We start from the raw sequence: 15,239 nt of genomic DNA on the forward strand, positions 1-15,239 counted from the left end.
TGGCTTAGTTTTCCATAGAGATCAAACTTATGTGTCAAATGTCATGCAACACTATTCAGATTTTGAATTTAAAATCTAAGGGGATTCAGCATAAGAAGAACATTTGCAATAAAGTAAATCATTCAACTGGGATGAATCATATATATCTATATATAATACATATAATTATAGTGAGTTAATAAGCATTTTAGAGAAATGCATTTAAAATGTTTATCCCATATAAATAATTTCAAAATAAAATAAAGCAAAACATATTTAAAAAATTAATTAAGATGTAGAAGAGTTGTCAAGTAGGTCACTTACACTGTTATTTTTATTGCCAGTCTTTAACCCTCAAGTCACATGCTTATTACAATTTTTGAGAGCTTTGAAGTTTGTTTCTCACAGCATTCAGTCCAGTATCTTAATAATGGCAATGACAACTTAAGAACTTATTCTAGACTTTTCTCTACAGACTCTGTCAACTGAATGAAATGTAAACAAATCCTCTCATGATCTCACTCCCTGGGATATGGCTGCCAGTATCACAGTAGCCACTACATTCAGAGGCCAGCATCAGCAGGTCTGATTCACAGATTTATGGCTAATAATGAGGGAAGACACCATGAACACAAAGAAGTTATAAGAAGTTATAAATTAACTTATCAAAATTACTGGGTGACTTAGTTTTTACATAGTTGCTGTTTATCATAGAATCCATCTCATTTCTGACAATCTCAACTAATGTTCACTAACTCTTACAATATTATCTCTAAACTCCCAGGCCAACCTTTTCTCTAACAACCACCTTTTCAACTATAGGCAATCCTAAGTCATCTTCTATGCCCCTACAGAATATGTAATATTAAGTAACATTTAATACACTTACTGGGCTTCCCAAGTAGTTCAAACGGTAAAGAATCTGCCTGTAATGTGGGAGTCCTGGGTTCAACCCCTGGGTCAGGAAGATCCCTTGGAGAAGGACATGGCAACCCACTCCAGTATTCTTGCCTGGAGAATTCCATGGACAGAGGAGCCAAGTGGGCTACAGTCCATGGAGTCGCGAAGAGTCAGACACCACTGAGTAACACTTTCACATTCAATACACTTAATAGCTGCAGCTACCTAAATCCTTTTCCCCAGCACAGAATGAAGAAATTCTTACTCAAGTAATTCAGCAGAACTGACAGAACTGTTCTAAATTTGGGGGACATCTCCAAGAACATCAATCAGAGAGTGACTTAGAGTACTGGGATCAAAACCAGGGTTACAATAACTGCTGCTGCTGCTAAGTCACTTCAGTCGTGTCTGACTCTGTGGGACCCCATAGACAGCAGTCCACCAGGCTCCCATCCGTGGGATTGTCCAGGCAAGAATACTGGAGTGGGTTGCCATTTCCTTCTCCAGTGCATGAAAGTGAAAAGTCAGTGAAGTTGCTCAGTCATGTCTGACTCTTCGCAATCCCATGGATTGCAGCCTACCAGTCTCCTCTGTCCATGGGATTTCCCAGGCAAGAGTACTGGAGTGGGTTGCCATTGCCTTCTCCCAACAATAACTACTGGAGAGGAAATATAGAAAGGGAACCCTCTTGCAGTGTTGGTGGAATGTAAATTAATACAGCCACTATGGAGAATAGTATGGAGATTCCTTGCAAAACCAAGAATAAAACTACCATATGATCCAGCAATCCCACTACTGGGCATACACCCTGAGAAAACAATAATTTAAAAAAACACATGTACCCAGTGATCATTGCAGCACTATTTATTTTTTTTTCTTTTTTCTTTTAAATTTTATTTATTTATTTATTTTTCCATTTATTTTTATTAGTTGGAGGCTAATTACTTTACAATATTATAAAGTGGTTTTTGTCATACTTTGATATGAATCAGCCATGGATCTACATGTATTCCCCATCCTGATCCCCCCTCCCACCTCCCTCTCTACCCTATCCCTCTGGGTCTTCCCAGTGCACCAGGCCAGAGCACTTGTCTCATGCATCCAACCTGGGCTGGTGATCTGTTTCACCCTAGATAATATACATGTTTCGATGCTGTTCTCTCGAAAACATCCCACCCTCACCTTCTCCCACAGAGTCCAAAAGACTGTTCTGTACACATATGTCTCTTTTCCTGTTTTGCATATAGGGTTATCATTACCATCTTTCTAAATTCCATATATATGTGTTAGTATACTGTATTGGTCTTTATCTTTCTGGCTTACTTCACTCTGTATAATGGGCTCCAGTTTCATCCATCTCATTAGAATCGATTCAAATGAATTCTTTTTAATGGCTGAGTAACATTCCATGGTGTATATGTACCACAGCTTCCTTATCCATTTGTCTGCTGATGGGCATCTAGGTTGCTTCCATGTCCTGGCTATTATAAACAGTGCAGCACTATTTAAAATAGCCAGAACATGGAAGCAATGCAGATGCCCATCGACAGATGAAGATAAAGATGATGTGGTACATGTATACAATGGAATATTACTCAGCCATAAAAGGAACACATTTGGGTCAGTTCTAGTGACATGGATGCACATAGAGCCTGTTATACAGAGTGAAGGAAGTCAGAGAAAAAGAGCTACTGTATATTATTAACACATATATATGGAATCTAAGAAAATGGTACTGATGAAACTAATTGCAAGACAGGACTAGAGATGTAGATAAAGAGAACAGAGGGCTTCCCTGATAGCTCAGTTGGTAAAGAATCCACCTGCAATGAAGGAGACCCTGGCTTGATTCCTGGGTGGGGAAGATCTGCTGGAGAAGGGATAGGCTACCCACTCCAGTATTCTTGGGTTTCCCTTGTGGCTCAGCTGGTAAAGAATCCACCTGCAATGGGGGAGACCAGGGTTCGAACCCTGGGTTGGGAAGATCCCCTGGAGAAGGGAAAGCCTCCAGTATTCTGGCCTGGAGAATTCCATGGACTGTATAGTCCATGGGGTCACAAAGAGTCGGACACTACTGAGCAACTTTCACCTCACTTAAGAGAATAGACTTGTGGACACAGCAGGGGAAAGAGAGGGCAGGATGAATTGAGAGAGTGGCGCTGAAACATATACATTACCGTATGTAAAACAGATAGTAGAAAATTGCTGTGTAACACAGGGAGCTCACCCTGGTGCTCTGTGGTAACCCAGAGGCCTGGGATGGGGTGGGAGCTGAAAGGGAGGTCCAAGAGGGAGGATACATAGGTATACTTGTGGCTGATGCACATTGTTGTATGGCAGACATCAACACAATATTGTAAAAAAAGTATCGTCCAATTAAACTAAAAAAACCACAGGGTAGTAGGAATTCTTCTTGTTTTCCTTCAAATAGTACAAATTACTGTTTATGTTTCTTCAAGAAGAGCTGATATACAACTGCAGTGTGCTCTAGCCATAATATAAAACTTTAGGATTTTCTTAAAGGTATGCAATTTTATAAAATGCATCAACATATAAATCTACTGAAAGAATACTAAAATAAAATATATATGCTTTATAAATGAAAAATTTTATTAGAAAATAAAAATAATTGAGTAAATAGGTGTGTGTGATATATTACATAATCTTAGGTTCCATTGCAAAATGGTAACATGGGTACCCTGTTCAAAACTCAAAGAAAAGATTACTGAAAATACTAAAATATAAAGATTTTACCTTTAAAATGTTTATTACTTAGAAAATATAAGAGGTAATAGTGATATTTTTAAGTTGTAAAATTAAGTTGTAAATTTTTAAGTTGTAAAAACTACTATTTAGGCATTATAACTTAAATAAAATAATGAATAAAATACTATACTCTTGTGACTTCTTGACTGATCATTGATTTTTTTGGCTTACCTCTCTGCAAATTTATTAGATCATCACAATTCACAGCTTTAGCAACTTTACTTTCATATGGATATAACTGAAAGCAACATAAGGTAGTTTTAGTAAATGTAAGATTGTACCTAATATCTAACTTTGAAAAGGATCTTTCTGCTACTAGAACTGTTACTGGAGCTGTGATGAGTATTTTTTTGGTGGTGACAACCCTGGAACATATTTCTGATAAGCTATTTTGAAGGATAAACTATAGTTCACATAAAGTTGTTAAGTGTGACATAACACTTTTTCTGGAAAGATTTAACTCTTTACACAAGTGAGTTTCTTGTCTGAATTGAAAGGTTATGCAATGGCAATTTAATGAACTACAAGGAAAAATTAATTTTCAAGGTGCCTTCTGAATAATTGGTTTATGCCAAGTTTCATATAAAGATAGTGCTTTTTTCTGTTAAATTGTGTGATCTTTAAATTTAATTTCTATCTTTAAGCCTATGGGTACTTGCTTTGTAATGACTCAGCAATTTCCAAAATCAGAATAATACTAATAACTTTCTGATATGTTTTATTGCAATGTCCATGTATATGATGTTATTTTATAATAACTTACTGACAAAGTTTACAGGCTGGGCATCTGTAGTACCTGTCCCAGTGCTCAGCACCAAGAGTTAATCATTGCAAACTCTTAGAGATGAGGTCTGGAAGCAAACAGCCTACCACCCAGGTCCCTGTGCTGTCCCATTTGAAAGCTGTGCCCCTTTTACTCTCTTGGGGCTGTGCCCACCACCACTTCTGCTGCTGCTTTGGGGCCTCCCATCTTAGGGCCGCTGTACACATACAGACACAACCAGTAGGCCAGGTACTCAGCGACATTGTAGCTGCCTTGCTCACTGGCTGCAATCAGCAACCACCATTTATTGCTGCTCCTGACTCTGTGGATTAGTTGGGCTCACCTGAATAGTTTTTCTCTGTATGGGGTGAACTGTGGCTGCAGTCATCGTAAGGCTCAACTGGTCTGGGATATCCAAGATGGCTCACCGGGGGTTCAACTGATTTGGAATGTCCCTGATGGTGGCAGTTGGTCTATGCTATTGGCTGGAATCTCGGGTGAGGCTGTCATTTGATGCATTTTGCTTCTCCTCCATGTGGCCTCTCCAGGTGGCTCACGTAGGTTTCCTTAAAAGTATTGTAGTTTCAGGATAATCACACATCTTCCTTATGGTGGCTGGACCCTGGACCCTGGCAGTATACAGTTGGAAGCTGTCAGGACTTTTTAAGGCTTAGGACAGGAGTTAGTCCAAATGTACTTCTGTAGTTTTCTACTATTTAAACAAGTCACAAGACCAGTTTAAATTCAAAAGGAGGGGACTAAAAGAGGCACACCTTAGGAGTTGTTCATTAGTGGCTATCAGTGTAAGAGACAACCAGAGACAACCAGTCTTTCTCTTTCAAAGTGGGGAATGTTCACTGTGGTTGTTCTGTCTCTGTTCTTTCACTGAACACTGGATTTTGGAGGCAGGTAAGTTGTAATTTTTAGTTCACAGGTCTCTGAATTAAGAGAAGGTGTATCTGAAACTTACATAGAAACTATGATGAAACCTTGACCCTTCAGCCTCAGGCCAAAATGACAGAAATTTTGGTTGCCTCCTTTTGGGAGGGAGTGAGGATATTTTGCATGCTAAGTTAAAGGAGGTAATACTTGTGGCCATATAAGTAGACCAGGCAAATTTAATTATTTTTTAAAAATATTTTCTATCTTATTAGAGCCTTTGAACATTGCTATATTATGACTACTATTACATTAAAAATTACCCCAAACTCATGATTTGAAAAAAAATATACAGGTTTGCTATCTCTTAGATTTTATAGCTCAGAAGTTCAGGAACAATTTAACTGGGTCCTTTGCTTCAGTGTTTCTCATATATTGTAATGAAGTTGTCAGTCAAGGCTAGAGTTCATTGAATGTTCACCTAGACAAGGATGTACTTCCAGGCTTACTGGAGTTATTGGCAGAACTCATTTTTTCACGTTTTCTTCCTTGTTGGCTTCAGGTAGACTCTCAGGTTCCCTGTCACGTGGCACTCTCCCCTCAGTGCAGCTCTCAACATGAGCAGAGTACTTCATCAAAATTAAGAAGGAAGAACATCTACTAGTATAAGATTTTCATCTTTGTTACATAATAACAGAAGCGACACCCTGTCACTTTTGCCATAGTCTATGTTAGAGGCAAGTCACAGATCCTGTGACCACACTCAAGGGAATTGCACAAAGGATGACCATATAGGTGTTGGTATAAACAGGGACTGTCTTCAAGTCTGTCTGCTACATGACGTCCCTCACTGAGGGATAATTAGACTTTTGTACCATACATTTAAGACCTGAACATATGACTTATTTCAGCTAATGGATGTGAATTATGTGCTCCTTTGAAGAAGGTCTTTAAGAATCATCATCATTTACCACTTTCTCTTTTTTTTCCTTCCTGCTAAGACTAGCAATATCCCAGATAACCCATCAACCTGAATCCCGGAGCTGATGCACTCTAGGTATGTAAATGGAATAAGAAATAAACTCTTAGTTGCAAGTCACTAAGATTTTGGGGGAGGCGTTTATCTGCAACATAACTTAGTTGAAGCTGACTGACACAGCTGATCCAAGAGAGACATCCCTGGAGGAGACGCATCCTCTGGCTAGGAACAGGGGAGAGCTACTACTTCCCAAGACCAGGAGGGATGTGGGAAGTTGGGGAGGGACAGAAAGCATGAACACATTGGCCCACTCACTGATCTTGAACTGAGGCTGCCCCTTGACAGAAAAGGACTGAAAGTTAGAGCCTAGCAAATGCTAAATAACCCTTCTGGGACAGATGAAGGAAGGAAGAATAATTTATAGGGGAGCTGAGAGGAAATGACCAGAGAGGAAAAAGGAAAACCAAAGAGTGATGGGATGGAAAAGAGTGATAATGGAATGAATATGCAGTCACACTGAAAGACTCTTCTCAGGGTTGCATTAATTTAAGGTTAGTGCCTATCAGATTTGGAAAATAGACTCTTACATGTGACACAAAAAGAGAGAAAGGTAATTGCCATGAAACAGAATATGGTGATATGATGTATTGAAATGACTAGTCAATAGAAAGTAAAGCTGTAGAAAGGAGTTCTAGACCACTTTTTCAAAAAGTTTGGGAAGAGATGCAATGATTACCCTTGGATAATTCTGAGACTGGAGAGAAAAATAAAATGATTGGTTTGCAGACAATTTTGCGTGTTAGAAGATGCAACATGAATGAATTCCATTCCTGAACACCTCTATTTTTTTCTTGAAGACACAAAGCAGGCCATCTGCTAGATAAGGTGGAAATAATGTCTTAGAACTTAAATTGAAGAGCAAGTATGATAAAAGTAGGTTACTGCGACATGTGGAAAGTTAGGAAGATGTACTCAAGAAATGTAATGTCAGAATATAAAATAACAAATGTGGAGCAGTAGGGTAAAAGATAGTATTTGGAGGGTAGCCACAAGAGTGGGAAGCTGAAGGTGAATTGAGACAAAGATCATTGAAACTGAGCAGAAAGATAAGGATTCAGATTCACTTTCAATAACACTGATATTAGTAATGCTAGTATTATTAATAATAGCAAATACTACTGAATGCTGACTCTGATGCCAGGCACTATGCAAAGAGATTAACATCTACTATTTAAGTCTTCATAATGGCTATAAAATTAATATTATCCACATTTTACAAATAGTGATAGTGAAAGTAGCTCAGTCGTGCCTGATTCTTTGAGACTCCATGGACTATGCAGTCCATGGAATTCTCCAGGCCAGAATACTGGAGTGGGTAGTCTTTCTCTTCTCCAGGGGATCTTCCCAATCCAGGTAGTGAACCCAGGTCTCCCACACTGCAGGTGATTTTACAAATGAAGACATTGAAATTCAGAGACATGACGTAATTTACCCAAAGTCATAAAGATAGAAAATAAATGAACTGGGATTTGATGACAAGTCTGTTTGATAGATATGAAGTGTTAACACTATCCTTTTTTCTAACATTAGCTTACTTTGGGTGAAATGGGTCTACTGGGCTAGTTTAGGAATGACAAAACTTGTTGATGGAAATAATGCAAATATTACTTTTATAGACATTATAATAACTTAAATAATGTTAATCTCTTTGCATAGTGCCTGGCATCAGAGTCAGCATTCAGTAGTATTTGCTATTAATAATACTAGCATTACTAATATCAGTGTTGTTGAAAGTGAATCTGAATCCTTATCTTTCTGCTCAGTTTCAATGATCTTTGTCTCAATTCACCTTCAGCTTCCCACTCTTGTGGCTACCCTCCAAATACTATCTTTTACCCTACTGCTCCACATCTGTCATTTTCTATTCTGCTTTCAGGGCTTTCTTTAAACTCTCTTGCAGTGCAAGTCTGTTGGTGATAAATTTCAGCTTTTGTGGTTTTGAAGACATTTTCATTTAACCTTTGTTTTTAAAATATATTTCTAGTGGGCCAAGAATTCCATACGGACAGTTTTCTTTCTTTTAGTAATGTAAAGAAGTTACTCCACTGTCTTCTGGTTTGCATTATTTCCACCGACAAGTTTTCTGTCATTCCTAAACTTGCTCATCAGTACATAACATGTTTTTATTCTCTTTCACAGTCATTCTGCCTATACATCCAATGTTCTTTTCTCTCTGTTGAATACTCCAAAGTTAGTTCTTATTGCCAGTCATTCAAAATTGATAAAACAACCCAACACTAAGAAGCCATTCAGAGAAAGCATTTCTATTATCTCCAAACTCATCCAATTGTACATATTAAATATGTACAGCTTTTTTTTTTTGAGTCATACACAAATAAACTGGTCTTAGGGAAAAAAACCCACTATTTTTCATTTCTCTTTTGCAAAGAAGTAATATCTCATTAATACTTACCCTAGATCAGTATCAAGGGGGGAGTATCAAGAAAGACAGGATATAAGGGAAGAGAAATTAAATGTATTGATGGCAACTTTTATGTCACTTATAAGGTAAATAACAGTTGACCTTATTTAATAAAACTGTCATTTTGGGAGTAGTCACACTATCAACACTATTTTACAAATAAAGAAAGCTGGATCCTGAAAGATTGAATGATCTATTCAGGGTATACACCCAGTGACTTGCAGAGCTATGATCTGAACCCAGCTGTGCCAATGGAAACACTTAAGCCCATAACTCTTCTCCAAAGGTTACTGTGGGCTCTAAGGACAGGTAATGTGTTCACAAGTCACTGCTACCAGATCCCCTGATTCACAGACAGCCTCTGCCCTGCTCACCCTCTGCCTTATTCATCTCCCTAATTCTCTTCTCATTTTCTCATAGCACCTGTCTGGTCTAAGAAAATAACTCTATCACCTGCATGAGTGCTGTCAAGAATCCTGACTCCCCCCAAGCAGTCTGAAGGGTCAGATTTCAACCAAATATTCAATACAGAGAAAAGGACTAACTAGGGCTTTGTACAAGTGTAGCAACAACCACATGTAGAGTAACAAGCTGGACCAGCTGGAGATAGGCCACTGCTACACATTTAACCTCTCCTGGCCTCAGTTTCCTCTGGGTCTTCTGAGAAATGCAGAAGAAAACAATGCATCCTAATTTGTTGTGGGTTCAAATCTGTCTCTGTGCTTTAACACTTGTGACCCTAGGCAAGTCCCTCCTCTCAGAGTCTCATGCCTTTGCACACTGTTCTGAGCCACAAGTGAAAGGTATCAGGAGTACATTTGAAATTCCTATGCAAAGTGCTAAATGGAGATAAGTGGTCAGCCGATTGTATTGATTTGGACTGTTGATCCATACGTCCACGATATTTTACACGACACAGTCTGATGGTAAAGAATGTGATGGAGCCAAAGTCCTGAGCCTGGATGCTGGCTCTGCTATTTGCTATCAGTGTGGCCTTGGCAAATAACATACATTATATGCTCCCTAGTTTCCTTTTGTTTAACAAGGGGACAATAATAGTATTTAAATCATAGAATTATAATTGAGAGTTACATGAGTAAGAACATATGAAAGGCATAAAAATGTTCCTGGCAAAAGCAACCAATTATATATTTATTTACATGAAATTTATATAAATCAATATAACATATATAATATGCTGAAACCTCATTGGCAGTAAATGGAAAAACCAGGATGATATAGGGGCTCATGATGAGACCTGCTAGGCTGGGCAGTGGAAGATGAGGATGGGGTTCACCTTCCTCATTTTCCCTTCTCCCACACTCCAAAACCCTTTGTGATTGTTTCATAGCTCTGTGAAGCAGGTCTGGAAGTCCAGACCAGAGTGGGTATTTTCTGTGTTCAGCTTCCTTGGGTAGAAGTGCATTTTAGGTGATAGGAAACTTTGGCTGGTTGCAGAATTTATTGAGTCTGGTACATTGGTTCCATCCTTTATTTTTGCACAAAGTTGGGGTCTCCTTTCTGCCTTGATACTGCATCCAGTGGTGTACATAATTAGCAATGTTTGAAAAAAAAAAGACATTTGTCAGGTAAGGGAACTCTAGGCTCAGTTCACAATAGAGACTGACTTGACTCTTATTTTTCCTTTTCCTATTCTCACTATTCTAAATCAATTATTGGAATGGAGAGATAACAGGAATGGGAATTCTCAGGAGAGATTAATATATATCATTTGACTAACAAGACTGGTTGGATGGCAAGAGATATAGTGGAGACTAGGGTTTCTATCCAAAGTTCACAGACCACCTACTTAGATGTGGTAACTGTGATTCATGGGCCATGGATTGGTTCCTAAAGAGAGTTCAGAGCATCTGAAGAGAACAGGCCTTCAATGCTTATTCAGCAGCTGCCTTCCTATTATAAGTGTTATCTGGCCAAGCCTCTCCCTTGTTTTGGGGCTGACTCAAGAGAGCAGTGTTGAGCCTCTAAAAGCCTCTAATACAGATTCTACTCATGAAGCAGAATCCTACAGAATGGAGCACACACATTCCAGAAAATGTGAGTTTCGGTGCCCCTTTACAGTAGACTACTATTTGAAATATCAACTGAGTACCAAAGGCAGTAAGTCATTCTTTGAGTTTGACATAGAAGAATCAGTTGAAAATACACACCTATGTCTGCCTTATGTATGCAAATATGCAAATATGTACCTATGTCTGCCTTATGATTTTCTAACCTTTTGACATTAAGTCTTTTTTTAAAATTTTTCATTTATTTTTATTAGTTGGAGGCTAATTACTTCACAACATTTCAGTGGGTTTTGTCATACATTGACATGAATCAGCCATGGAGTTACATGTATTCCCCCATCCCGATCCCCACTCCCACCTCCCTCTCCACCCAATTCCTCTGGGTCTTCCCACTGTACCAGGCCAGAGCACTTGTCTCATGCATCCCACCTGGGCTGGTGATCTGTTTCACTATAGATAATATACATGCTGTTCTTTCAAAACATCCCACCCTTGCCTTCTCCCACAGAGTCCAAAAGTCTGTTCTGTACATCTGAGTCTCTTTTTCTGTTTTGCATATAGGGTTATCATTACCATCTTTCTAAATTCCATATATATGTGTTAGTATGCTGCAATGTTCTTTATCTTTCTGGCTTACTTCACTCTGTATAATGGGCTCCAGTTTCATCCATCTCATTAGAACTGATTCAAATGAATTCTTTTTAATGGCTGAGTAATATTCCATGGTGTATATGTACCACAGCTTCCTTATCCATTCGTCTGCTGATGGGCATCTAGGTTGCTTCCATGTCCTGGCTATTATAAACAGTGCTGCGATGAACATTGGGGTGCACGTGTCTCTTTCAGATCTGGTTTCCTCAGTGTGTATGCCCAGTGACATTAAGTCTTAATTCCTGGGGCTCTCAGGGCAAATTTTGAAATAGTCTTTTCTCAACTGAACATTCTACAAAGCTTCCTATAAGATCTCTTTCTCCTCCTTCCAACATGGAAACAGTACAGAATTCAATTTTATCAATATATAATGTCACTGTACTTATTAATGAATGTCTGCTGCTTGCTTAGAATTGGAAGTATAAGAAATGGATCCCCTTTTTCATTTTTTCCCTTGTCTTTCACATCAACTCAGTGGCAGGAGGAGAAAGTGGGAACTTAAAAAGCTAAGGTTTTGCTACTCAACCCAGGCCTCCCCGAGGGATATCCTTTTAGCTCCTTTCATGAGATCTCAGGTCCACAACTGTTGGGACATCAGTTCCTAAAGCCAGCCCTCAAAAAGGATAGCCCCCTGAGGAGAGTACATTGACAGTAAATCAGAAACTGGCACACTTCTAATTCCTTCTCTCTTCTCCACAGGAATTTCAGTGGAGCTGGGCAGTGAGTTGTGCCCATGGGGTGGTGGTGTGAGATGGCAGAAGCAGTATAGGTTGTTTTGGAGGCAACATTTTGGGACCTGACTTTGTACAAGTTGTTAACTTTCATGATATTCAGCCTCATTCCTTGAGAGAGCATCTGGCTTGCCACCCTCACAGGAATGTTGTGACTGTCAGTTGGGATCAATGTGCATGGAAGCACTTTGTAAATGACACAGCACTGCACCTGTGTCTGCCTAATGATTTTCTCATTGATCTTTTCACATTATGTCTTAATTCCTGGGGCTCTTGGCAAATTTTGAAATAGTCTTTTCTCAGTTGAACATTCTACAAAGCTTCCTATAAGATGCCTTGCTTCTTCTTTCAACCAATAGGCTATTTTCCTAACTTGAGAGCTTCCCTTAAGGGCACCAATTTTCTCTTTAGAAAAAAGTAATCTCTTATTTTCCCATATATCCTTCTTCCTGGCTTGTTTCTGGAAATTCCAGGACCCCATAGGAGTTGGGATGGCACAAAAAGGGGACATATAGAGAATGGAAAGTGAAAGGAAACCTTGGGTTGAGATAAGGGTACCAGGAAATGTGGAGAAACATGCCATTTGTCAGGTCTGCTAGGCTAGCCTGTCCCCATTCTGCTCCTGGATACTATTTTTACCTCTTGTCTCTTACAGGCACCTGCACAAGCTCTTTTGATGTGGCTTTTTAGAGCCATCAGAGCAAGATCCTGCCCTGAGGAGTGTAAGAGAGCAACTGCAGAAGGAAATACTCTGTTGCAGAAGGATCTGGGAGAAGTGCTGTTCTGACTCTGTCTCCTCTGGGACTCATGAGTCATCACTCTCTCTGGCCTCCAACTTCCCACTGGACTGAACTACCTTCTTGGTTTCCTTGTTTTCACCATCAACACTGGGTGCCCAACTTCCATCAGAGTTCCATTTCACGCTGAATCCAACAATATAGATGGATCTTCTTTCACATCACCTCTTCCCTTTTCCTTCCTACCCTCCAAAACACTCAGATTCTAGACCCCTTTTGTCTCTGTACCCTAACTCCTCACCTGACCCCACACTTCTGAAGAGACCTTTCCCTCTTCAGCCATCTATATTTCAAAGGCTGACTATATAGCTGAAGCTGCAAGCCCCTTGGAGGAAACTCCTTAAGCAGATCAAGGAAAAGAAAAATTTCATCTCCTGCATGCTTACCTGTGGGTGAAGAGGGCCAGATGGCCACATAGTCATCCCCCTAAGGTTTTGCTCACTGGCTTAGGCTGGGGAGGGGAGCAAACAGGACAAGAATCTATCACCAACTTAAGAGAGAGAAGATCCTAAGTACCATAGGAAACCCTTAGCTAGAGAAAAGCAAAAAGGGGATGCAGAATTGGAGACTTTAAACAGGACAGCCTCTACACAGGACAGTCTTATAGCAGGGACTTCTAGTAACATGCCATCCTACTACCTACCATAAGGCTGACAAAAGAGTACTTAGAAAACAGGAATAGACATGTGTTCCAGTGGTTTTATCCACTGAATAGAAGACAGATTCATGGCACAAAACCAAGACACTGTCGACTTCTGTGCAGAGCTCAGATTCACTAGAAATCAGAACTGCATCCATGGGCAAAGGGGATATTGAAACTCAGAAGAAAAGTCAGCCACTGGCTAGATCCTAAAGAAAAACTGAGATTAGGAACAGAACTAATCAAGGAAAGAAAGTCTGCCTGAGTAACCCAAGGTCCAGGTTGAGTTCAAAGAGATATTTTCCTGTGATTACAAAGATCCCTACATCACTGTGGGAAAGAAAAGGATGAGGAACACAGCCTGACCCCTTCAAGTAGATTCTTACATTGCTAAATGCTCTAAACAATAGGCAGATCACAGAATCATAAAACTCATGAAAATTGTGAGCTTCCAGAATGAGCTACTGTGTTTGAACCTTGTCAGGGAGCCTGGACCAAGGATGCCAGGTCCAACAGACCATTCTCATACCTGCCCCAGGACCTGTCTCTGGGCGGCAGGGGGGGCGGGGGGATGGTATTTCTTCTGGTCAATCATAAGTCCTTTCTATTCCCTTTTTGTTGCCAGCAAAATTTCTCTCAAATGTTTCTATACAGAGGAAATTAGCTGGTTCTCTCACTACTGAAGACACTGTGTTCAGTTTTTCATAGTCTCAAATATATTTATTCTAAATTAAGAATGGTGTCCTTTGTCTCTGCTGCATTTGTGAGAAGTTTAGAGTATCCCAAGAACTGGAGCTTAGAGAAAAGCAAGCAGTCAGTTTTTCTCTCTGACTGAGAGCTGGCTTAACTTCTTGAAGCTGATGAGAGTTAGGGAGGGCCAGTGACGGTGGCATGGTACCCACTACCATCTCAAGTTGCTCCATTTATCTCTCTGAAGATACCATGCTTAATACTTTTTATAATACTACCTTTATAGAAAAAATTCAGAAGCTTTGAAAAATGAGGAAACCCATTAATTCCATGCCCAAGGGCTGGACTTAGCTCTCCCCCTGTTCCATCATTATTTTGAACTGTATATTACCATGGTTGGAATGGCTGGGGTTACACAGGCATCAAAAAGGGCCAACATTTCCTACTGAACCTCCAGGAATAATAAGCAACAAACTTCACATGCTCCCAAAATGGAACTGGAGTCTGGGAGTCCTAAATTGAGAATGGTAAGGAGGAATTCTCCATGACCACGAATACTTGGGTGGAAAAATCTTCCACCTGTACCCCTAGAACTCTTTATAGTCCTGATGTAGGTTACAGCTTCCCTGGTGGCTCAGAGGTTAAAGAATCTGCCCTCAATGTGGGAACCTGGGTTCAATCTCTGGGTCAGGAAGATGCCCTGGAGAAGGGAATGGTTACCCACTCCAGTATTTTTGCCTGGAGAATTCTATGGACAGAGGAGCCTGACAGGCTACAGTCCATAGGGTCACAAAGAGACATGACTGAGCGATTAAGCATATACACACACAGGCTGGGAGAATAAGCATTGCTCTCCACTTCTTATAGTGATCTTAAAATGTACAGTGGACCACGAGTTACCCTTTCCTCTCTCCATGCAACAGGCTCTAGAGCAGCAAGAAACACAGAACCC

General features: G+C 39.9%; 2 long non-coding RNA genes across 4 annotated transcripts in view; one reads left to right on the forward strand and one right to left on the reverse strand.

Annotated features, from left to right (window-relative positions):
• Window positions 1–5,229, reverse strand: part of LOC110132034 (uncharacterized) — a 34,084-nt gene extending 28,855 nt beyond the window's left edge. The window contains exon 1 of one of the 3 annotated variants that reach the window (XR_002312330.2): window positions 4,752–5,229. This is a non-coding gene — a long non-coding RNA (uncharacterized lncRNA). The remainder of the gene's footprint in view (window positions 1–4,751) is intronic. The other 2 variants (XR_002312333.2, XR_002312329.2) reach the window with 2 other exon arrangements.
• On the forward strand, window positions 4,900–13,116 carry LOC110132035 (uncharacterized). The gene is made up of 3 exons (XR_002312334.2): window positions 4,900–5,317; window positions 6,289–6,344; window positions 12,816–13,116. It is a non-coding gene; the product is annotated as an uncharacterized lncRNA (long non-coding RNA).
• The last annotated feature ends 2,123 nt before the right edge of the window (window positions 13,117–15,239 follow it).

Source organism: Odocoileus virginianus, chromosome 3, assembly GCF_023699985.2.
Source record: "Odocoileus virginianus isolate 20LAN1187 ecotype Illinois chromosome 3, Ovbor_1.2, whole genome shotgun sequence".
NCBI lineage: Eukaryota > Metazoa > Chordata > Mammalia > Artiodactyla > Cervidae > Odocoileus > Odocoileus virginianus.